The sequence below is a fragment of the Mandrillus leucophaeus genome, unplaced genomic scaffold (genome assembly GCF_000951045.1).
Source record: "Mandrillus leucophaeus isolate KB7577 unplaced genomic scaffold, Mleu.le_1.0 Scaffold329, whole genome shotgun sequence".
Taxonomy (NCBI): domain Eukaryota; kingdom Metazoa; phylum Chordata; class Mammalia; order Primates; family Cercopithecidae; genus Mandrillus; species Mandrillus leucophaeus.
The window spans coordinates 3,231,333-3,255,044 of record NW_012103465.1 but is presented as its reverse complement, the minus strand read 5'-3'; the positions used below and the strand labels follow the sequence as shown (position 1 = coordinate 3,255,044).

General features: G+C 39.7%; 1 protein-coding gene across 2 annotated transcripts in view; it reads right to left on the bottom strand.

Annotated features, from left to right (window-relative positions):
• Positions 1–16,720, bottom strand: part of JAK2 (Janus kinase 2) — a 160,056-nt gene extending 143,336 nt beyond the window's left edge. The window contains exons 1-2 of one of the 2 annotated variants that reach the window (XM_011988377.1): positions 16,568–16,720; positions 15,730–15,798 (exon numbers count right to left, since the gene is read on the bottom strand). The gene's annotated coding sequence lies outside the window, so the exon portion shown is untranslated. The remainder of the gene's footprint in view (positions 1–15,729; positions 15,799–16,567) is intronic. The other variant, XM_011988376.1, reaches the window with a different exon arrangement.
• Positions 16,721–23,712: the final 6,992 nt, after the last annotated feature.

Genomic DNA, 23,712 nt, shown 5'->3' with positions numbered 1-23,712 from the left:
TAAAACCTTCCACTCAAAAAATGTTTTGAACATATATGGAAAATTTATAAAAATTGGCCATGATGAAACATAAGCTCAAAAATTTTAAAAAGAAAACTCCTAAAAGTTGGCATAACAGAGCCTAAAAATAATTTCAAAGTTGGTATAACTGTTACTAGAAAACCATCTCCACGATGACTATATATATGTCTTTATTTCATTTTTATGTTATGCTTCTCTTTATATTTGAATCAGTCCTTTAAACTACATAAACATTTTCAAGTGTTTGTAAATACCCTTTTAAAAATTACTGCTGTTAGCTGTTCTTTATGCTTTTCTTACTGGTCCCCTTACACATTCGAAATTGGACATTTCTGACTATTTCTTTGGTATATTTTATATCTAACTATGTCGGTTATTTCTATACCAGAAACTCTGTCAGATTGTGTACCTCCTTTCTAAACCCAATACCTAAGTGAAAAATGACAGAGGAAATAAAAGATGCATAAATTTGACTGCATATTATAAACACTATAATCAAAACTAAAAAAAAAAACCAGAAAAATATATACTACAAAGGTTTAATATATTTATACAAGTAACTCTTACAAATTAATATGACAATGAACATAAATAGGTATTTCACAAAAGAAATGAAAACATGGTCAACATAATGACGAATCAGAGAAGAGTACATAAAAATGAGATATTGTTTCTTCCTTAGCTGACTGGTAAACAAGAAGAATGCCAATACCCAGTGTTGGCAAAGATATGAGAAAAACAAGAATATCTAATAATTGTCCTTTCAAAAATACAAAAATTAGCCGGGTGTGGTGGCGGGTGCCTATAATCCCAGCTACCTGGGAGGCTGAGGCAGGAGAATCGCTTGAACCGGGGGAGGGGGCAAAGGTTGCAGTGAACCAAGATCGCACCACTTCACTCCAGCCTGGGTGGAAGAGCGAAACTCCTTCTTAAAAAACAATAAAATAAATGTTTTTTAAAAATGATGTATGTTGGCTTACATTATACCCTTAGTACTATATTCTCTGCATAGCACAATATGGACACTGAATATGTGTTGAATAATTGATAATTAATAATTTATTTAATGAAAGATTGATTAAAGACTGATCTGTTGAGTAAGTGGGTGAGTGATTCACTGGGAGAGAGTGTGACTGACTGATAGACCAACCAACCAAAATGCTGAGTGAGCAAGTGACCAATTAAGAGAGCAACCAACCAAATGAGTTGTGACCCTCTGAGAGAGTCACAGAATAAATAACTCTTCAAATGACTGAGTGACTAACAAAATAAATGAGCTGATGAGTAATCATATTATGAGTCAGTGAGTGATCGATGACTGAGTGCTTGACGAATGAAAAAAAGGAATGAATGAATTTTTATCAATGAATTGGAAAGATCTCCACAATACACTATTGAGTTAAAATGGCTCAATTTAGAATGAACAGGATGATGCTAGTGTTATAAAACCGTATCTCAATTTGTCACTATGCAGACATTCCGAATGATACTAAAACTTGTTAAGTGGCCAGGCGCAGTGGTTCACACCTGAAATCCCAACACTTTGGGAGGCCAAGGTGGGCAGATCACTTGAACTCAGGAGTTCAAGACCAACCTGGACAACATGGCAAAACCCCATCTCTACTAAAACTACAAAAATTAGCCAGGTGTGGTGGCTTGCGCCTGTGGTCCCAACTACTCAGGAGGCTGAGGGTTGAGCCCAGGAGGCAGAGATTGCAGTGAGCGAAGATTGTGCCACTGCATGCCAGCCTGGGTGACAGAGTGGGACCCTGTCTCAAAAAAAGAAAAACTTGTTAAGCATGATGGTTAATACTGAGTGTCAACTTGATTGGATTGAAGAATACAAAGTATTGATCCTGGGAGTATCTATGAGGGTGTTGCCAAAGGAGATTAACATTTGAGTTAGCGGGCTGGGAAAGGCAAACCACTGAGTGGGCATAATCTAATCAGCTGCCAGCAAATATAAAGCAGGCAGAAAAAACATGAAAAGGAGAGACTGGCCTAGCCTTCCAGCCTACATCTTTCTCCCGTGCTGGACGCTTCCTGCCCTTGAACATCAGACTCCAAGTTCTTCAGTTTTGAGATGCAGCCTGGCTCTCCTTGCTCCTCAAGCTTGCCAACAGCCTATTGTGGGACCTTGTGATCATTTAAGCTTATACTTAATAAACTCATATATATATCCTATTAGTTCTGTCCTTCTAGAGAACCCTAATACGTTAAGCAAGTTCTGTCAATCACAAGAAGCATTTGTAATCTTTTTTGCCCCTTTGATTAACGTCATTTTTAAATAACTGTTTTTATTCACTTGAATTTTTTATATGAAGAGACATTTGGCCAAAGCTTGTATAGTACTATTGCCTATTAAAACGGCATATAAAATGCATGCAAATAAGATATTTTAACACAATGTCATGATTCTTTCACTTAAGAAACAAGAAATCTAAGATGAATACTAATTCAACTTTCAGACTTTAGAAGAGAAAAGATTAAGAACAGCCATACATTTAAGGGCTACCGAAGTCAAATGTAATCATTTTACCTTGGGCCAGTGTCAGAAGTACATACATGACAGGTAAAAGCTTAAAAGACCTCCTGAGGAGCGGGGTTTGGCTCATGCCTGTAATCCCAGCACTTTGGGAGGCCGAGGTGGGCGGATCACGAGGTCAGGAGATCGAAACCATCCTGGCTAACACAGTGAAACACCGTCTCTACTAAAAATACAAAAAAATTAGCCAGGCATGATGGCGGGCGCCTTGTAGTCCCAGCTACTCGGGAGGCTGAGGCAGGAGAATGGCATGAACCCAGGAGGCAGAGCTTGCAGATCACGCCACTGCACTACAGCCTATATGACAGAGGGAGACTCCATCTCAAAAAAAAAAAAAAAAAACCTCCTGAGAAAACTGATGCCAAGAATAGAAGAAAATATAAATTATTCTGCAAAATGTATCCCTTTTCTGGTTTTGGTTTTTGGGGTTTTTTGTTTTGTTTTTTGTGGGTTTTGGTCTTAGGAGTAGATTTTGAGCTACTTCTTAGAATCATGCTTAATGATGACTACATAGGAAAAGCCAGATTTATAATTCATAACACACATAAAGAAAAAGTGTGAACAAAGATGGGAGAGGTGCTTTAAATAGGCTTTAAAAGTTGGGAGTTTTTGGCCGGGCATGGTGGCTCATGCCTGTAATCCCAGCACTTTGGGAGGCCAAGGTGGGCAGATCGCGAAGTCAGGAGTTTGAGACCAGCCTGACCAACATGGTGAAACCCCGTCTCTACTAAAAATACAAAAATTAGTTGGGTGTGGTGGTGCACGCCTGTAATCCCAGTTACTTGGGAGGCTGAAGGAGGAGAATCGCTTGAATCTAGGAGGCGGAAGTTGCAGTGAGCTGAGATCATGCCACTGCAGTCCAGCCTGGGTGACAGAGCAAGACTCCGTCTCAAAAAAAAAAGTTGGAGGTTTTTTTCCCTTAAGATCTCATTTCAAAATCATCATATTCCAAGCCTGTATTACCAAGACATTTTTTAAAGATTTTAAGCAGTGATGAGTTTGTCTATAAAAAATAAAATTGCACAGGAAATTTAATTAATTCTGCTGGTGAAATATTTAACACTACCCTCTGCTATTGATATTCAAAAAAATCTAGAAGTTGTTTAAATCAGTATGAATTTAAGTTCATAATGATTTTTAAAATACTGCCATGCTAGAAGAACACTGAATATTTCAGATATTCTGAAATAATTAAAGATTATCATAATGCATTCAGATAAAAAATAAAATTAGGCATCTATGGATAAACCAGGAAAGAATAAGGAATACATAAATATGGAAATGAAACAATTCTGCAGACACTGAGGCATTATGTTCGGAAGGTTTTCCAGTTACTCATCAATCAGATAGACTTATACTATCATGCACTATTTTCTTCTCTGAGTCATTCCCCAAGTCCTAAAATCCACTCCTGATGAATCCTTCCATATCAAACCTTTATAAAACCAATATATTCAATTCTTGCCTATAAAATGAGGCTGAGGGATACAGCAAGGTTGATACAGTTTGGATGCTGTCCCCTTTAAATTTCATGTGTTGCACTGTAATCCCCAGTGTTGGAGGTGAGGCCTGGTGGGAGGTGACTGGATCATGGGGGTGGATTTCTCATGAATGGTTTAGCAACATCCCCCTTGGTGCTGTCCTGAAGATACTGAGTTCTTGCAAGATCTGGCTATTTAAATGTGTGTGGCATCTTCCCCCACATTCTCTTTTGCTCCAGCTCTTGAAATGTGATATTCCTGCTCCCTCTTAGCTTTCGGCCAAGAGTAAAAGCTCCCGGAGGACTCCCCAGAAGCTGAGTAAATGTCAGCCCCATGCTTGTAGGCCTGCAGAACCATGAGCCAATTAAACTTCTTTTCTTTATAAATTACTCAGCCTCAGGTATTTCTTTACAGCAATGCAAGAACAGACTAACAGGCCATGTGCAGTGGCTCCAGAACCATAATCCCAGCACTTTGGGAGGATGATGCGGAAAGATCACTAGAGCTCAGGAGTTCAAGACCAGACTGAGCAACACGGTGAAACCCCATCTCTACAAAAAAAAATACAAAAATTAGCCAGGCATAGTGGCATTCGCCTGCAGTGCCAGCTACTCGGAAGGCTGAGGTAGGAGGATCGCTGGACCCCAGGGAAGGCAAAGCTGCAGTGAGCCATGATCGAGCCACTGTCCTCCAGTCTGAGGACAGAGTGAAACCGTCTCAGAAAAAAATAATGAACAAACTAACAGAAGAGTAAAAGGACAGAACTCCCATCATGAAGACTGTTCCTAATACAGTGTTACTTTTACAGACCACCATAACCAGAGGCACTGTGAATCAAACTTACTACAATGAAGGTGTATGTCATTCTACTTCTAATAATTTTAAAATTTCATAATTGTAAATATAATCCAATTATTGCAGAATACTTACCTTTAAAAGTCTGTGGCAGGGAGGGGTAGGGGTGAAAGCAAGGATAATGTTTTTTTAACAAGACAAGGTCCTAAATGTAGGATTCCAGCAATATCATTACAACTGAAGATGTGATGCAATGAAAACTGTATTTCCCATCACCTCTGCCCCTCCTCAAAATAAACCAAAAAATATACAATACCTCATGTATTTAAAAAAATAAATTATGCATATAAATAAGTATAAATAAAATAATCAGAATAGTATTTCTATATATTTATTTATTTATCTATTTTATTTATTTATTTATTTGAGACAGAGCTTCGCTCCTGTCGCCCAGGCTGGAGTGCAATGACACGATCTCAGCTCACCGCAACCTCCGCCTCCCAGGTACAAGCAATTCTCCTGTCTCAGCCTCCCAAGTAGCTCATATTACAGGCATGCGCCACCACACTTATTTTTTTTTTGTATTTAGTAGAAACAGGGTTTCACCATGTTAGTCAGGCTGGTCGTGAACTCCTGACCTCAGGTGATATGCATGCTTCTACTTAAAAAGCTTAAAAATATTATTCTAAATTTGACCTTCTAAAATAATAAGTTGTAAAATCCAGACTTACCTGTAATTCTGTCTTCTCTAAACTGGCGAATTAACTACAGATCTAATAATTCCATGTTGAATGAACTTATCCTTAATGGTTCCAATCTCAAATGACCTGACCTAGCCTATGGATTGCCATTATGAAATGACAAGTTTCCCTCAGTATGCAAATTTGATACAAATAAAACTACATTGTGAATTTTTAACAATTTAAGGCCAAAAATAGATTAATAAGAGCAGACTCATAAGTCAGCAAATGCCCAGTAAGTACAAAAAATAACTTAATACTTCAAAATAAAGTTTAAAAAAAGGTAACATTAAAATGGAAAACCAAGGTTAAATTCAAGTTTAAAATCAGAAATAAACAGAGAAATTAAATAGAAGTAATAACTAAATTGAAAAACTGGCAAAAAGAACTGCTTCTATTCCTAAACGCTTGATTTATTCATTTTATTTTCAAGTACTTGAATGCCTCCCATATGCTAATAAATATTATACAGGACTTGGAAACAAATAAATTAATGGAAATGTTCACTATCCAATAACTCACAATATAGTTTCACAGGAGCCATTGTTAGAATGAAACAAAGTCCAGAAATAGATCCAACTACATACACAATTTAAAACACCAGCATTTCATAGTAGCAGAGAAAATGATTATCTGACAAATAGTATTGAAACTGGACAACCATCTAGGGGAAAAAAGTTGCATTCCATCTTATATCTTGCATCAGTATAAATTCCAGATGGATCAAGAAAACAAGGGAGAGTCTCAAAATACAATTTCAGGGTTGAGAAGGGACCTACCTAGATGCACAACAACAACAACAAAATCACACTATCTACAGAATCAAAAAGATAAAAAGACAACCTAGGGAAAACAACTCATTTCACAAACGCAAAGCTATCTTCCTTAGTATAAGAGCTCCCACAAAGCAAAGTGAAAGGACCACAAATCCAATAGAAAGTGGGCCAAGATATGAGTGAAGAGTTCCCCAAAAAAGGAGAATAAAAAGCAAATTAAAATTATAATGAGATTCTATTTTTCATGTCTCAAGTTGGCAAAGATCAAGTCATCTGAAACCACAATGTTAGTAAAGGTGTAGAAAAGCATAAATTGGTATTTCTATGTCAATTTGGCAATATTTGTTGAACTTAGTAATATATACCACTTTTGAATCAGCAATTCCTCATCTACTTAATCTTTAGTTATGGTCACACACACACACGCCCTGACAAATGTACAAAGATATTTACTACTTTTTGAATTCTAAGACATTTAAATGTGTTCAAAAAATAGATAATTTTTTTAAAGAAAGAATAAAGAGACAAATACAGACAACTCTCAAAGAGTTTTGTTCCAAAGGGGAGTGAAAAATGGGGCGATAGCTTGAAGAGATGTGGAGTCAAGTAATGATTTAAATTGGGAATTGGCAGAGCACAGTTCACACATACCATATTTAGCCAGTTGCCTGTTTTGTAAATAAAGCTTTATGAGAACACAGCCATGAGCCATGTCTGTTCATTTATGTATTGTCTATAACTGCTTTTGCACTACAAAGGTGGAGTTGAGTATGTGCAAGAGAAACAATCTTGCCCACAAAGTCTAAAATATTTTCTTTATGATCCTTAATAGAAAAATCTTGCCAATCCCTGGTTTAAATCAGTAATTCTCACAATCTAGCCCCCAGATCAACATTATCAGATCACCTGGGAACTCACAGATGCAAATCTTCAAGTCTCACTCCAAAGCTAATGAAACAAACTCTGGGGTGGGGCCCAGCAATTTGTGTTTCAACAAGCCCTTTAGGTAATTCTAATAAGAACCACTGAGTTAGGAAACAGTTCTAGTACAGTTAATCCTCACTGTCTTCAACAGGTTCTTGGAAACTGTGATTTTAAGTCAAACAATGTGTAACAAAATCCATTTTTCCATAGGCTAATTGAGATAAGCAAGTTCCTATTGCATATTTATGGCCACAAAAACATCATCAAACTTCTAAATAAAGACCCCAAACACTTTGATTATTAAACACTAAGATAAATGTGAGCTATACACACATTTAGGAAAGACTAACAAAAACAAGTAAGATAATTATTTACCCAATTCAGTTCAGTCACAAGTGGCTACAGCCTATTCTAGCAGCTCAAGGCACAAGGTGGGAACCAACCCTGGACAGGACACCATCCACTGCAAGACACACTCATACAACATGATCACTCAGACTGAGACCATTTAGACACACCGATCCGCCAACATACACATCTTTAGGATGTGGGAGGGAATTGGGGCACCCAGAAAAACCCACACAGACATGGGGAGAATGTTCAAACTCCACACAAACAGTGGCCCCAGCCAGGAATCAATTTTTTTTTCTTATCAACATTACGAACAAACAACAGTTATTCAAGGACCTGCTGTATAGCCAGGAACAGATAAGGACCCTTTGTGTTCACACATTTAAAGGGTCTTAAGGAAACTTCATGGGAGCCTAAGAGCCCTCAAGCAGACTGTCAGTGAGAACTTCAAGGAAAGTGACAGAAATGATAGTGAAAGCTGAATAAGAGGAGACCCTTGTTACATACTAGGGCAAAGTTTAACAAAACTATCACCTACATTAACATGTTAAATAAAATACATACCTGACCTAATGAATTAAGGAGATTCTCCACAAGAACTTAAAGCAATTTGGCTTCTTCTAGTTGCCCTTATAATTGAGAGAACAGAGAGATTAACTAAAGAATGAGCTATTCACTTTTTGAGTAGAATTTCAAGGAGAGGTAATGGACTCAGAACAATCTTTTTGGCCAGCAGAGTGTCAAATAAAAAGGGCCTCAGAGCAAAGATCCAATCTAGAGTGTGACTATAAGATCCTTTCTCAAGGTCTAAATCAGTACCTCATAGATCCTTTCAGACGAAATATTATCTAAGGATCTTAAGGGTGTTGTTCCACAGCAGCCTCACACAGAGCTTAGGGGAGGAAAGAGTTCCTCTCAAGAGACTTGTGGATATGGCGGTACAGATTATAAACTTATACACAGGAAGTCCACAAAGTTTTTAAAGGAGTTGTATTAGCTTGGAATGAAAGGGACACATGCTATATTTTAAAAGAGGGCCTTTGGACCCTGAAGCACTACAGGCAGGAAGCAAGCTCAGGAAGTTACTCTTACAAATACAAAGCACTTTATATGGGTGGGATGTGGGGGTAGGGGAGATAAATAATTCAGAAGATAAACCCAAAAAAAGAAGAAGCCTATGTCCCATTTAGAACAACTTCCAGGAAGCAGGACTGAGACCTAATCAAGGAACTGGTAACATGTGCCCAGTGGGGTTGCAGAATTGCTATAGATTGTGCCTACCTTGTGCGCTTCTTGAGGAGGAATGTCTACTGCAAATAACCCGTGCCTTTTCAATCTTGTAAAGTATGTGGGGGACATATAAACTGTCTCTTCATGGGTCCTCAGTTCAAGAACCATATCCAATTAACCATACCCAAGAAAATTATTCTGTACCTGGACCGGATTTATATGAGATGCTGGACTCTGAGTTACTGTCATGATGGGATGTGAATTAGGGACCTTTGAGGAGAAGCTTAGTGTATTTTGCATGTATTTCAGATACAGGAGGGATGTAAAGTTTGGCAAAATGGCAAGCTGTGGCAATAGTATTAATAATTGTCCAGAGATGGCCATTACAATATTTCCCATCTCACATGTTTTTCTTCTACAGTGTGAACTTGCCACTCCCCCATCAAATCTGGACAGACTTCTGACACTTACAACCAGTAGAACATGGCAGAAGTTATACTGTGCAACTACCAAGGCTAAATCATAAAGATTTATGCTGAGACACACTGACACACTCACTTTCAATTCTCTACTCACCACTATGAAAGGTGACCACCCTGAAGCCACCATATTGTGAGGAAATCCAGGCCACATGTACATGCTCCAGTTAACAGCCCAGCTAACATCCCAGTCAAGAACGAGCATCAACTACCCATCATGTGAGTGAAGACACCTCCAGATGATTCCAGTCCTTTGCCTTCAAGTCACCCCTGGCTGGCAATTCTTCCCAACTCATGTCCTAGTAGCCACTGTGGAGCAAAAACAAAGTCATCCCTGGGTGTGCCCTGTCTCAATTATTGATCCATGTTATCTGTGAGCCTAATAAAGTAGTTGTTTAAAATCACTAAGTTTTGGGGAGTTTCTGTTACACAGCAATAGCAATCACTGATGGAAATAATCCAGTAGAGGGAAGAACTGAGAAGGCAAGAAAAAGAGGAAAGAAATATAATGGTAAAGCCTTTGAAGGCAAAGGGGATGAGCTCTTCTACACAACTGAATGGAGAGGCTTTAGAAGGGATGCTAAAACATTCATTGTAGAGGGGAAAAGGGCAATGTACAGAGGACAGGTGGTTGCCTGGTGAACAGGAATCAGAGACTAGAAAAGGAGATGTGGGGGGGTGGTAGGAAAGAGTTTGCTGGTTTTTGTCATAAACATTGGTAAACCATTTCTTTTTTAAACTTTATACACATTTTACCATGTGATCCCACCTTTTTAAATTCTCTAAAAAAGATTTAGTCCATTCCCTCAATAGACAAGACTCACTGATTATGTGAGTTGCTTGAAATCGTATACCATGTTGACAGCAGGGTCAGTCCTTTATCCCCTGATTTCCAAAACAGTGCACTTACTCACATCACATGGCCCTTTATATTATAAAAATATTACCTAATAGCATTATATTTCATAATCATAATTTATTAAACTAAAATCACTTAGTAAGAACTAATGAGTACTCTGTTTCCAGTAACATACCAACAAGATGAGCAGAAGAATGTTCTTGGGAAGATCAAAATAAACATGCAAGCAAAGTAAACGGCCCATGGACCATTCTAACCTAGTTAACCCCTTGCAGCTATACAGAAAGGCTTCAAAATAGATAATGCTTCTCTTTGTTCTTTCCAGTACCCCTAATTTCATCAATCATTCAACCCTCAGAGTTATAAGTTACCTACCAAGAATTTATCCTTCCTTTTAGAAACAAATATTTTATCACTTTATTCAAATTTTACCAGCACAGAAGCACCCAGAGATGGCTTGTCTAACCTCCTATCATTCAGATAAAACACAGAACCAATGCACATAGAAAGAATAGTACCTAGATAGTGTGATATGTAAGAGGATACAAACAAATGACAATCTGTTGAAAAATACCTCCCAGGTTTTATTATGCCTAAAATTCTCATCCTTAGTCCTAGTGATGGAGAGCTTTGGAAAAGTCTTCACTGATCATCCAACTGTCAAATCCAAAGGTCTTTGGTTAAACCGAAGAGAACAAAATATTAACAGTGGCTATTTCCACATAGGGAAAGTATAAGCAATTTTCTTCTGTTTTTATAGATTTCATATTAGCAAAAACACTAGTACATATTTTTAAGACCATTTATTGGATCTGATTCTTCTCATTTCTTGCCAATGACCAACATGTTGATCATTCCACCTCCTAACCTATCCACTAATTTGCCTCTCTCATACTATTTTTTCTTTGTCTCCTTTACCCATTTCTCTCCTTTCACCCACCTGCTAATTATGCACAATCCCCAAGGCTCAATCTCAGGTCCACTACTCTTTTCTCTTAAGTACCACAGCACCAGCCTTAATTTCGCTAACAAATTCTAGTCATATGTCCCACTGTAGGCTATCCATTTTCACTTGCCCATCCCACGGCCATCGCAAACTCAACATATCCACAATATAGGCTCAACTGTCTACATCCCCTCTACCAGCTACTAATACTGCCATAACTATTTTTGTTACTAACTGCCATTAATCACATGGCAGTTTCTTTGTCATTAACTGAGTAACTTTGGACACATTTTAAGTCTCTCTGGTCTGAGTCCTAATATACAAAGTATATAGACTGACTTAGATGTTCTAAGCTGTCTTGGAGTTCCAACACTCTTTGATTTCCTCTGTCACTGAAGAGCAAACCTTCAAGGTAAGGTAATCTTTAATCACTCTTCTCCCGTCCATTCTCCCTTTTTATTCAATCCATAATAATGTCTTGTGACATCTCTGCAATCTGACTTATTTCTACTAAGTCCAAGTCCTCATTACGTCAGGGCTCAATTATTTTCCTACCTCTCTCTACCACTTCTCTTTCCAATTCATGTGAGATCTAGCACTGGTGCTGCTTTGATTTTCCTAAAATATTTATTTCAGCAAACTCTTTCTCAATTCAAAACTTTTAAAGCTTCTCCGTATCTACAGGTCAAAGTACATTCTTCTCATCCTAGCATTTAAAGACATCCATAATCAAATTCCAACTACATTTTTAACACAATTTCTTACTACTCTTTCACACAAACCTTCATTTCAGTCAAGTTGTTTATGTACTGCTCTCTGAACATATCATACATATATACATATTTTGCCTTTGCTTACCCCCTCTACCAGTTCCTTCCTATTATACAAAATATCTGCTCAACTCGAAGTGGTCTCAAATATCTGTAACTTTTATTACTTAGTTTATCTGCCCAATTATACTGTAAGTCCTTAGGGAAAGGAACCTCTTTTGTATTTCTCTGTTTCTCTTTTGGATACAGCCAAGTACCTTTTACATTGCAAATATTAACAAATACTTGTTTGGTGACTACAGTTCCTTATCACACAACCAACAAGTATTATTTCTTGAATGCTGCCCACGTGCTCTCCATTGTGTGTGTGTGTGTGTTTTTTTTTTTAATCTAAGGTACTGTTCCTCAAAGAATACACAATCAACTTGAGAAGATATGGCTAACACTAGGGAAATAACTATCATAAACAACTAAAGCATGGCATATAATTAAACCATGTGAAGATGTTCTAAGACTAAAGAGCTACAGAAATAGAGGAAAAAAAGAGGGATGGAGAACATAAGCAAAAATTAAAGGAGAGAAGAAACATATAGCTTGTTACTAGAAAGTGTGGAAATCAGCTTATAAGCTGAAGGATTAGAGATCCTTAGACAAAAGACTAAATAAATAGGGCAGGGATTGATAATAGACTATCTTAAAAGACAGGAAAATTTAATAAGTAGAAAATGGTAAGCCACTGAAGATTTTGGGGCAAGGGAATACTATAATAAGGAGTATTAGAGTGGAATCTCTATTGAGGATAAACGAAAGAGACACTGAATTCTCATAAGTTCAAATGACTTTCAATATTCGAGGCTCAGGAAATGTGTCCTGGGATTCACACAGTAAAGGAGGGAAAGCAGAGATACGAGAAAGAAAGGAAATATGGACATTTTGAATGGGAATAAGACGTAAATGAAAAAAGTAGTTTAAAGATGATGCCTAATTTAAAGCCTACATGATTAGAAGAAAATTAAGAGGTAGAAAATGGTAACTTTCACTTTGGACATTCTGAGTTTAAGGAGATGAACAGAAATAGAAGCAGAAGACCAGTACAGGAAAAATCAGGAAGTGACTAGTACAACAAGTTAGCAATAGGATTAGTTTTAAAATCAAAGAACCGGGCAGAAGTTATAAACATATTACACAGGAGATTAAATATATTAAGCCATGATCAGCTGATACTAGCTTTATATCAATAATTTTATCAGAAAAGCAAACTAAAAGCTAAGGCAGAGGTTTCCAAACCCATTCAGGGAGCCCTGAGTCTTAGCAAATTTTTCATGACACCTCTAGGCCAAAAGAAATAGGTTCGAACAACTTACTTAGTAGTTATGTCCTAACAACTTAGTGTCTCTTGAGCACTGTAGAACTTATCAAACCTTAAAATCAAATTGGACAATACCACACAGTCATTTCCTGTTCTACATTCATTTTCATGTACTAGTTGCTTTTTATCAGAGCAACCTCTGAAAATACATCTTTACAAAGACATGACACTGTGGAAACGGATGTAGGTAGCTAATGTTGAAACCATGAATTACCTCAAAACAAAAGTTCAAGCCTAAGGCGCTCTGGGCACCTTGGCACACAGTTTGGGAAACTGGGAGCTAAGAGGAGGGGTCTAAAAGGGAGTGGGGAAGGGTGAGAAATGTAATGGGGGAGGAGCAAAAGAAAGTTCTTAGCACAGTTAACCACAAGGGGGCAGCACAATAATTGCTAGGGGCAACACAATGGGGGTTTAAGCACAGAGACAAAAGTCAAACCTTTCCATACAAAGGCTACAATACCCCCTCACCAGCTTAAAACCTTAAAGTCCTTTATCTCTTTATACTAGAAAGGAAGAAACAAGAAACACTAGTTACTGGCAGATCACCTTATGCAGTCATTCTGGCCTTCTCTGAATCTCCTTTGCCTCCCAGCCACGATAGTAGCCAAGACTTTTATGAGAGCCAAGCAATTTACCACTTGGCATGTGTCTTACCCAGTTCTCACAACAATCTTATAAGAAAGTGCAGCTAAAAGAGTAATACAACTCTTTTTTTCTTTCTTTCTTTTTCTTTTAGACAGAGTCTCACTCTGTTGCCCAGGCTGGAGTGCAGTGGTGCCATCTCGGCTCACTGCAACCACCAACTCTCAGGTTCAAGCAATTCTCCTGTCTCAGCCCCCCGAGCAGCTGGGATTACAGGTGTGCACCATCACGCCTGGCTAATTTTTGTATTTTTAGTAGAGATGGGCTTTCACCATGTTGGCCAGTCTGGTCTCGAGCTCCCGACCTCAAGTGATCCTCCTTCCTCAGCCTCCCAAAGTGCTGGGATTACAGGCGTGAGCCACCATGCCCGGCCGCAAATACAACTCTTAAGTGGCAAGAACATCAGGATTCAAATCCAGATCTCACTCCAAAGCCAATGCACTTTCCTATTCTGCCTCAAAACCATCCCACCTTTCAGCAATAGCCAGGTGAAGCAAAGAAACAATGTCATATTCCTTTCCCATATCTGAGACACCTGTCTCAAATCACCAAAGGCACACACACACAAAAATCCCTAATGAGTCCCTAAAACATGCTATAAATTGCAAATACAGGATATTCAGTCAGAGCAAAAACAAGCATGGTGTGCTCTTCTAGCCAGCAAGTACTGCAGTTTTCCTATTCAGGTAAATATATGTACTATTAAGGCAAGTGCTGGATACATCCAATCTGTACATACATTACACACCAACAGACAAATGCATGTACAAGCAAATAATTCTCACACTTAAAGTGGTATACGGTGAGGCGGATGGGGGAAGGGAGGTCAAAAATTGATTATTCATCTTCAAATGTTCTGGGTGTTATATCAAAATACAGGTTGAACATCCCTAATCTGAAAAGCTCCAAAATCTGAAACATTTTGAGCACCAACATGATGCCACAAGGGGAAAATTCCCTGCATAAGTACTTAATACAAACTTTGTTTCATGCACAGATGTAAAAATATTGCAAATGACTTAGTGGCTGTGTGAATAAGGTATATATGAAACATGAATTTCGTATTTACAGTTGGGTCCCATCCTTGACATAGCTCATTTTGTATATGCAAACATTCCAAAATTTAAAAAAAAAAAAAATCCAAAACACTTCTGGTCCCAAGCATTCTGGAGAAGGGATACAAAATATTTATTTGCAGTAGCCCAACTCACTGTAAAAACTTATTATGAAACCAAGAGCAATCATCTCCCTTATTCCCACTTCTAGTTTCCTTCTCCATACTAAGCCGCTACTATCCTTTCATTCAGAGAAATGGAGTTTCTCCTGACAGATTAGTGATTACCGGAAAACAAACTGGGTAAATTCAACCGACACAACAAGCTTAGGCAGATAAAACCATCAGGAAGCATTCAGTGTGGTAGCAGAAACCCCAGCAAGAATAGCTAACGTGTTCTCACAAAAGCTATCTCTTATTGGTTGGAAATATTCCTCTTTGAAGGATTAAGAACCTCTGGCCGTTTAAGAAGAAAGGGTAATGGACAACGTTTTACATTTCTCTGCAAAGTCATGTTATGTGTAAAGCCAACAAAAAAAAATGTTTCTTAAAGGATCCAAGACGAACAAAACACCCCAAAATTACTCTCGCATATCAACATTAAAAGTTTAGCACTGACATTTTCAGAGGAGTAAGCAACAATGAGCCCTGCCTGTCTTCACACGCTTCCAGCCTTCCTACGCACGCACTCCCAGCTCGCGACACCTTCTTCGCCTTTACTGCAGCGATAAAGGACAGCACACCCACCGTCGCGGGAGGAGGAGGAAGAGCCTCTTTTTTTGCGGAGGGGAACCGGTTCCCTTTTTTTTCTTTTTGCTTTTTTTTGAACCTTAAAAAAAAAAAAAAAAGCAGCAGTTACTACTACCACATAAGTCCAGGAGAAACAGATGCTTTCTCTAGGCTGTTTAAGTGTCTAGAAAATTTTAAAAAGGAATAAGGAGGTGGGGGGTGCGGGAATTATAAGACACAAATGGAAGTAAATATCACTAGCAAGACTCGTTCTAGGTGTCGTCTTAAAGAGGAAGATTTTTCTGGCTCAGAAGTTTGCTGCCACTAGCAGGGGGGAGGCGGGATCAGAAGGTAAGAACGGGGTGGAGAGACAACTGCTGCCCCCCACCCAGAAGCCAGGCAGAGATAACACCCACCGGTTACACAGATGGGGCGACCAGAGTGCGCCCTTGAGCCCGCAGGGGCGGCTCCTACCCGGCGGGCCAAGGTCTGCGAAGCCCCGAGGCGGGCACGGCTCTGAGCGACCTCCAGGCTGGGCCCTCGGGGGCCCTCCAGTGTGGGTTCAGCTCCCACTCACATCCCTCCGCGGCGAGGACCAGGCCTCTCCCTGAGCCGCGGCAGCCCTCAGCCCCGACGCGCGCCGCAAGCCCGGGCCGAGGGGCCCGAGCGGCCGAGGGGCCGAAGTGACGACGAGAACACCCGAGCGAGCCGAGAGCCGGCCCAGCCTGTCAGCGCCGAGGGAGGCCGTTAGAGGCGTCCGCTGCTGCCCCCTTCTGCTCCTCTTCCTCTCTCCTTCCTGCAGCCCCACACCACTCCCACTTCGGGCAGCCGGGAAGCCCGTCACAGTTGTCTCCACCCTCTCCTGGGCCAAACCGTCTTCTCAATGCCGCGGGCGACACTGACTTGGTCGCCCTATTAGCTTCGAACTCAGCTTCCAGGTTGGCCTGCAGTCTCCCCGACTGGCAGGAGACTGGGCCGGACAGACGCTGGGGGAGAGCCGGACGCGTGTTCCGCAGTGCGCGTGCGCCCCTCGGTGCTGGCCGCGGGACCTGCGGGCGCGGGCCACGCAGGGCGGCGGCCTCTCGGGAAGCCGGCGGGCGCGCGTGGAGATTCCTGGGACTGCCCCTGGGCGTGAGCGCGCAAGGAAGTTAAGGCGGCGGCGCCGCCTCGCGAAACATTGGTGCCTGGCTGGAGCTAGGTGCCAGCGCTGGGCCCGGGCTTCACTAGATGGGCGGGTGTGTGTGTGTGGCCGCCGCCCGCCAGGGAAGCGGCCGGGAGTGAGTCAGCCTGACTGGCGCCCGCCCCTCCAGAACACAGCCTGCACCGGAGGAGGCCGGGCTGCCTCCGCATGGAGACTGCCCTCCCGCACACTTGTCCGCTTTCTGCTTTTCCTTCCACTTCCCGGGTACAGCAGACCTGTACTTCCCCAGTCCAGGCTGCTAGGCGGAGGGGAAGTGGCGCCGGGGGCCGGGGACAACGAGCTTACACGCGCTGTTTCGTGGCAATGCGACCTCCAGCGCCTGACTCCAATCAGGCACCTGGCTGGAAAGGGGTGAAGGTGGGATGAAGCGCCCAGCTGTCTGCGGGTTGGCGACAAGGCCTAGCGAATGTTTCTCCTAGAGGAGAAATAACTTTACCGGCGTAGCTTGGTGTAGCTCAGGAGAGGGTGGAGACAATGGCTGTGACGGGCTTCCCGGCTGCCAAAGGACCTTATTCATTTATTCAGATATTTACCGAGTGTCTACTAGGTGCCAGGCTGTAAGTCCCCAAAGATACTAAGTGAACACTACCCCACACACTCCTTGCCCTACTGGATTGTATTCTGATGGAAGCGACAAAATAACAACGCTTTAAATGCATAATGTGCGGGGTGTGTAATTGCCACTAAGAAAATGCGTAATTTTCTGCTGCCATATACATAATAACAAAGAAAAGGAGTAGAAAGTGAAGAGGGGCTGTGCTGTTTCATGGTGGCCAGGAATGATTTCCTAGAATAAATGACATTTGAGCAGAGATCTAAAGGATGAGAATGAACCAGTCCCATGACTATCTGGGAAAACAATTTCAGGCAGAGGGACTCCTGAAAGCAAAGACCTTGAGAAGGGAATGTGTTGGCAGGTTCAAGGATCAGGAAAGAGATCACTGTGGCTGGAGGACACTGAAGGGGGGGGCAGTGGTAAGAAGTGAGGCCAAAGAAGTAGCCTGGCAACAGATCGTGTAGGGCTTTTTTCAAGTATTAGCCCTCTTTCTGTCAACCTAAATGAAGTGACGCATTCATAGCTCCTGTTTCCCCATACACAAGTGATGCTGCTATTCAGGTCCGTCTTGTACTTACTGGTTTCTTTAAACCTCACCAAAGCAACTCCTGCATTTCTTCTTACATAAGACCCATTGCAAAAGGTCTTTAAGCAAATGATAGCAGCATAGGAAATGACTTGAATTCACCCTGACTCTTTTAAAGTAAATAATGAACTAGAGCTGTGTAAGAGGGAGGGATTTACAGGAAAATTGCATTCCTACGGCAACTGCTTCATAGGCAATATATGGGCAAAGTTAATTAGAATTTCTAATTATTAATTGTGACTCAGTGGCTTAGAATATCAAGGCTGCAATTACAAACAAAGACTACCAAAAGAGTTCTTTTTATTTTCCTGCAAACAAAAACTGTTACTGGGGTAAAAGCTAGAACACAGACCCACACAAGGAAGGAGAGCTGAAGATGACCTTAATGTCATGGTTAAATGAAAAGCATCAGAACTGTAGAAATGGAAATGTGATCTTTTGTGAGGGGAAAAAAATGCTTGTTTTAGAACTCTGAAACAGTATTATTTCCATTATAAGTGATGTTTCTATATTTTGCAGTGATATGCTTATGTAACTAGGCATGGTATCTGTTACTATCCACAGCCTGTTTGCAGGGAGAAGCCATTTAGAATTGGTGAATATTGAGGATATTTTTGTGGGGAAGCAGAGTATTTTCTTAATATTACAGATGTGGGTATGGAAGACAAGGTGGACAAGGGGTATATTATTCCTAAGCCTATAGAATTGAGAAATCTTCTGTCTACCCACAGAGAAAGATGAAGCAACTTGCCTTCTGTCATTCAGAAAGTGAAAGCCTCCCTCATCACTAAGACATGATTTTAAGTCAATGCTACCCTGGAATGTTGAGCTTTTTTCACTCTGGGTATTAACAGAACTTTTGAGCTCTTTATGTGATTCCTGGTAGTGGCATCACTAGAAATTTGCTCCTCAAGGCAAACATTTCAGGAAATTTCCCCTATTCTTTGATAATGATGGAAAGAATTCCAAGGAATTTGACCAAGTCTTTCAGAACATTCACACAATATGAAGAAACAAGAAATATGAGCTGTAAGGTAACACATTTAGATTCAAAACTTTGTGGCAAGATCCAATGGGAAAAATTAACAGCTAGCTGTTGACTGTGGGGCTGTGTGTAGTGTCTTGAGCTTTTGTCCTTCCAGTGTTGGCCAGCATGGCAGCGGTGATTCTTGACTGCTATGCCCAAACCCGCCCCCAACCACAACAAGACTGCCTCAGTAAGTGTGAGATGGCACATTGGCTTCTATATCTTTTTAACATTTTTAGGTGGTTTGACATAAAGCCACAGTTGAAAATCCATGGCCAAGAGTTTAAGAACTTACGCTTTAGAGTCCAGACCACCCAGGTTTCTTTCAATCACAGCTTTTGCCAGGAAAGTTTATTTAGATTTTCTAAGCCTCTGTTTCCTCATCAGTATAATGAGGATAATAATCTCCCCTGTAGAGAGATTTTGAAGATTAGGTGAAAAAGTATTTTAAAACCCTTAGCACAGTTATCAAATGCCTATTATATCTGTGGCAGGACCAATTTACAGATATAACCAAGCTGGGAGGTGTAAGAAATTTGTTTAATTTTATTAGGAAGATTGAAGTATGTGTCACAGTTTATTGCACTACACAGGACTGTGTGGGCTGGTAGGATAAGGGCTGAGTTGTAATAGAGATAAATGTGAAGATCTCCATCTGAATTTTAAAAAATAGAACTATATCATTAAATGATGAGATTGTGAAAACATCATTCTTAAGGGGGGACATAAATTGAGCATACAAAAAAAAGATGCAGGAAAGTCCTTGGAAAGGGAAACAGGCTCAAAACCAAAGGACTGGGGAGAGGCCAGGAGTTAGTTTCTTTCCAAAATAGGGAAGGTGTACTTTTCTGAAGGCAGAAAGGAATAAACTATGGAGAGAGGCTTATTTATTCCAAATGTAGGATTATAAACCAAAAGACAAAGGCAAGGGGTATTAATCAAGTAGACAGACATGCAAGCAATGTTTTTTACTACAAATCATCCAGATATTTTAGTACCATTTATTCCAAAATTTGGTTGGCTATGGCAAAGGAATTTTCCAAAACCTCCTTTGTACTTCAGCATATCCTTGTCTCTTACCCTTCCTTTCAATCACAAAAAGGAAAGGAAAAATAAAAACGATATTCCTAGTGAACAGATCCCTCATTCCCTTGAGATAACTGGATGTATTAAACTTTGGTGCTTGAAAACCAAAACCATTTTCCCTTTGTAAGCCAAGAATTAATAACCTCTTTCAAGTGAGGATAATTATTTGGCAAAATATGTAAAATGTCAATTATAACTATGCCCTACTTTAAAAAAATAAAACCAGTAGACATATAGTTGCCTATTCACTAAAAACATGTTTTGTGTGTGTGAAAGGATTTATACCAACATTCACTCTTAAAAACAAAATTTCAGCCAGGCGCAGCGGCTCACGCCTGTAATCCCAACACTTTGGGAGGCTGAGGCAGGCGGATCACAAGGTCAGGAGTCGAGGCCGTCCTGGCTAACATGGTGAAACCCTGTCTCTACTAAAAATACAAAAAAATTAGCCAGGCATGGTGGCATGTGCCTGTAGTCCCAGATACTCAGGAGGCTGCGGCAGGAGATTCACTTGAACCTGGGAGGCGGAGGTTGCAGTGAGCTGAGATCACGCTACTGCACTCCAGCCTGGGCAACAGAGCAAGACTCCATCTCCAAAAAAATTAAAAAAAAAAACAAAAACAAAAAAAACCCTAGCATAATTGTTAGTTTACAGAGACTCAGAGACTTAATTCCTGAGTCCTAATTTAGATTAAGGATTCTGTCCTCTTTGCTGAGAACGGTCCTCTTCACCCAGAGTAGCCAGCCTCTGGCACCTATGTTCTAGTTTGTGACCCTGCTTCCCACACCCCTTGACTGGACCAAGCTGAGCCATCAGAGTCTCGCTCCTGGGGAATTTGGAGTTGGGATTCAAAAACAGCAAATCAGACTTTTCTGTTCACTTGAAATGAGGTTACCCATACTGTAAAGTTAAGGCTGCCACTATGAGGTTACTATCTTCATTCTTGCACAGAAAGCTGATTTGCTGTAGGAGAAAAGAATGCCACAGAAGAGAAGAGAGAGAGTGTGTGCAAACTATGGGTCCCCATAGCTTTTCAGTTCCCTCTTCCTTATAAGGCCCAGCAAAACTTCCTGCATTTGCTATCTTGAAAATACTTCCTTATGACAAATTTCTCCTTTGACTTAAGCTAGATCTAGTAGCGTCAGTATACTTGCAACTGAAATAACCAGGAGTAAGAGAGACATCATAGAAAGCTGATGAGAAGATAAAAACACTCTGTCAAATTACAACAGGGAAAATGTATGTTGTTTTTTTTAAAAAAAAAAAAAAAGTATGATTCACCCACAAAGTGTGGAAGTCTATTTTCAATCATAAAGCCAAGCAGAACTATACAAGTATGAGTCACAATCTGAGATATTATATATAACCCATAGGTTAGCAGAAGATAAGCTCTCTTTGATTATGATGGATATTTACTACAGTGAAATTTTTCCCACCCACACCTCCTTCTCCCAACCAGCACACTTTTCACCCCTGTTCTGTTTTCTTTTCTCACTTGCTTCACTCTAATTTCCCTGTAACTTAACACTTTTGTCAATTTTCTGGGCTGTGGCTATAGGAATTGCTGTGTTCATTCCACTCTAGCTATGCTATTGACCAAAGGAAAATCTGATTTGATATTAAAGTATTATACTGATGTGGTGGAATATTGTGTATTTCCATTTCAACTACAAAATACACAACTGGACCAGAAAATCTGCAAGAAACAGTTTTCCATTTTAACTTGACTCCTGCTTGGCCATATACCTCCAAATGTCCATAATTTGTCCTTAACTAGACATTTCTCTTCTCCTTCCCCCTTTTTTTCCCCTTAATGCCTTATCTTTCTGGGGTTTGAGGCTGTACCTCTTTATCTCTATATCATGAGAGTTGGTCAGAGGGAAAGCAGGTGTTTTCCTCCTAGAAAAGGCAGCTGGTATTAAGGGAGCATCCTTATTAGGGTGGTGTTACTTTATCCACATAGTTTTAGGTTTCCCATCCACATCTAATAGTGTCTCCCACTGAACACTGATATAACTGTCCATTTGGAGGGGAAAAACAGTTCTTTGCTTTCTCCTTTTGTGTAATGGTGCTTTGTTTGTCTACTGTCACCTCCACCTGTTATAGATCAAGCATAAAATGATGTCACAGTGCTAAGGCAAGCTCTTTTGGCTGAGCAGTCTAATGCTACAAGAATTTTAGTATCATGTGCTTTCCACTCAGATGCTAATTCAGCTCTTTTACTACTCACAGGAAATATTCTGGGAATCAACAGCACTACAAGTAATAAAATTTTAGTAACGATGACTTTGGAGGTTTCTGAAAACAAGTGCTTATTACCAGAATAGATATGTTTCAATGCTCATGAAAACTTACTGTTGTACATATTAACATCTATTATACTTATTAAAGGGCTTTTAAGTATATTTGCTGAGCAAACTACTTTTTTTCATTTTTAATTTCACAAGTAAACATAAATACATAGTAATTGTGGAAAATCCAAACAATATAGAAGATAAAATGTACAAAGTAGAAATTTCTCTTGACCGTCTTTCCCAGCCCTCTTCAATTTCCAGAGGCCACCATTAATAACTGTCCGAGATTTACTCTTTCAAACTTTTTCCAATGCATTTTCTTATATATTTCCTATATAGTTTTGAGCTTAGTAAATAAATAAAATGGATTATTCTACACGTTTTTCTGTTACCATTTTTTTCACTAAGAATACCTTCGAGATACTTTATGTCAGTATATATTGCTTTCTCATTCATTTTAACTCTTATACTGTGTCAGTAAAATAGGTGCTAATAATTTATTAAATTATTTATGAACATTTAGGTTTCTAATTTTTCCCAATTACACAGTGTTAAATTTGAATGGCATCGAACCTGCATTTCATGGGCAAAAATGTATTTCCTGGGATAGACACTTAGACTCTCTGTACCAAAGGAAATACAAATTTAAAATTTGTTGACTACTATTAAATCAACTTCCAAAAGTTCCATAGTAGTATATCAATGCTCATTTCTCTATAATCTCACTAACTCAATATTATGAATCTTTAAGTTTAAGTAATTTGAGTTTCAAAAGACATTCATCCCAATTGTTTGACTAGTATTTATTAAACATCTATTATGTAATGGTACTCTGTAAATGCTAGATACTCATTAGTGTGTTACACAACCACTCTTTTACCCATCCTTGCCTCCATTATTTGCCTTGATTACATTTTAAAGTAGACATAATAATATTGACTATAAAATTCATCAACCATACTGATCAAGTAATTATCTAATTATCTCCAAATGTACTTTTGAATTGTACAGATTTCCTGAACCATTTTTCTTACAGGAGGAAATGATTCCTTTGGGAAAATGCTGGTAAAATACAAAGACCAGAGATTGTTACTAGCTGGGAGATTTTAATCTGTTATTCAATTTTTCTAAACTTCTGTTTCCTAGTCTCTACAATGAGAATAATAGGGGCACTTGCATTTAGGATTGATTTGAGGTTATAATGAGATAACATGTAGAAAACACTCAACAAACTCCTGATAACAATAATA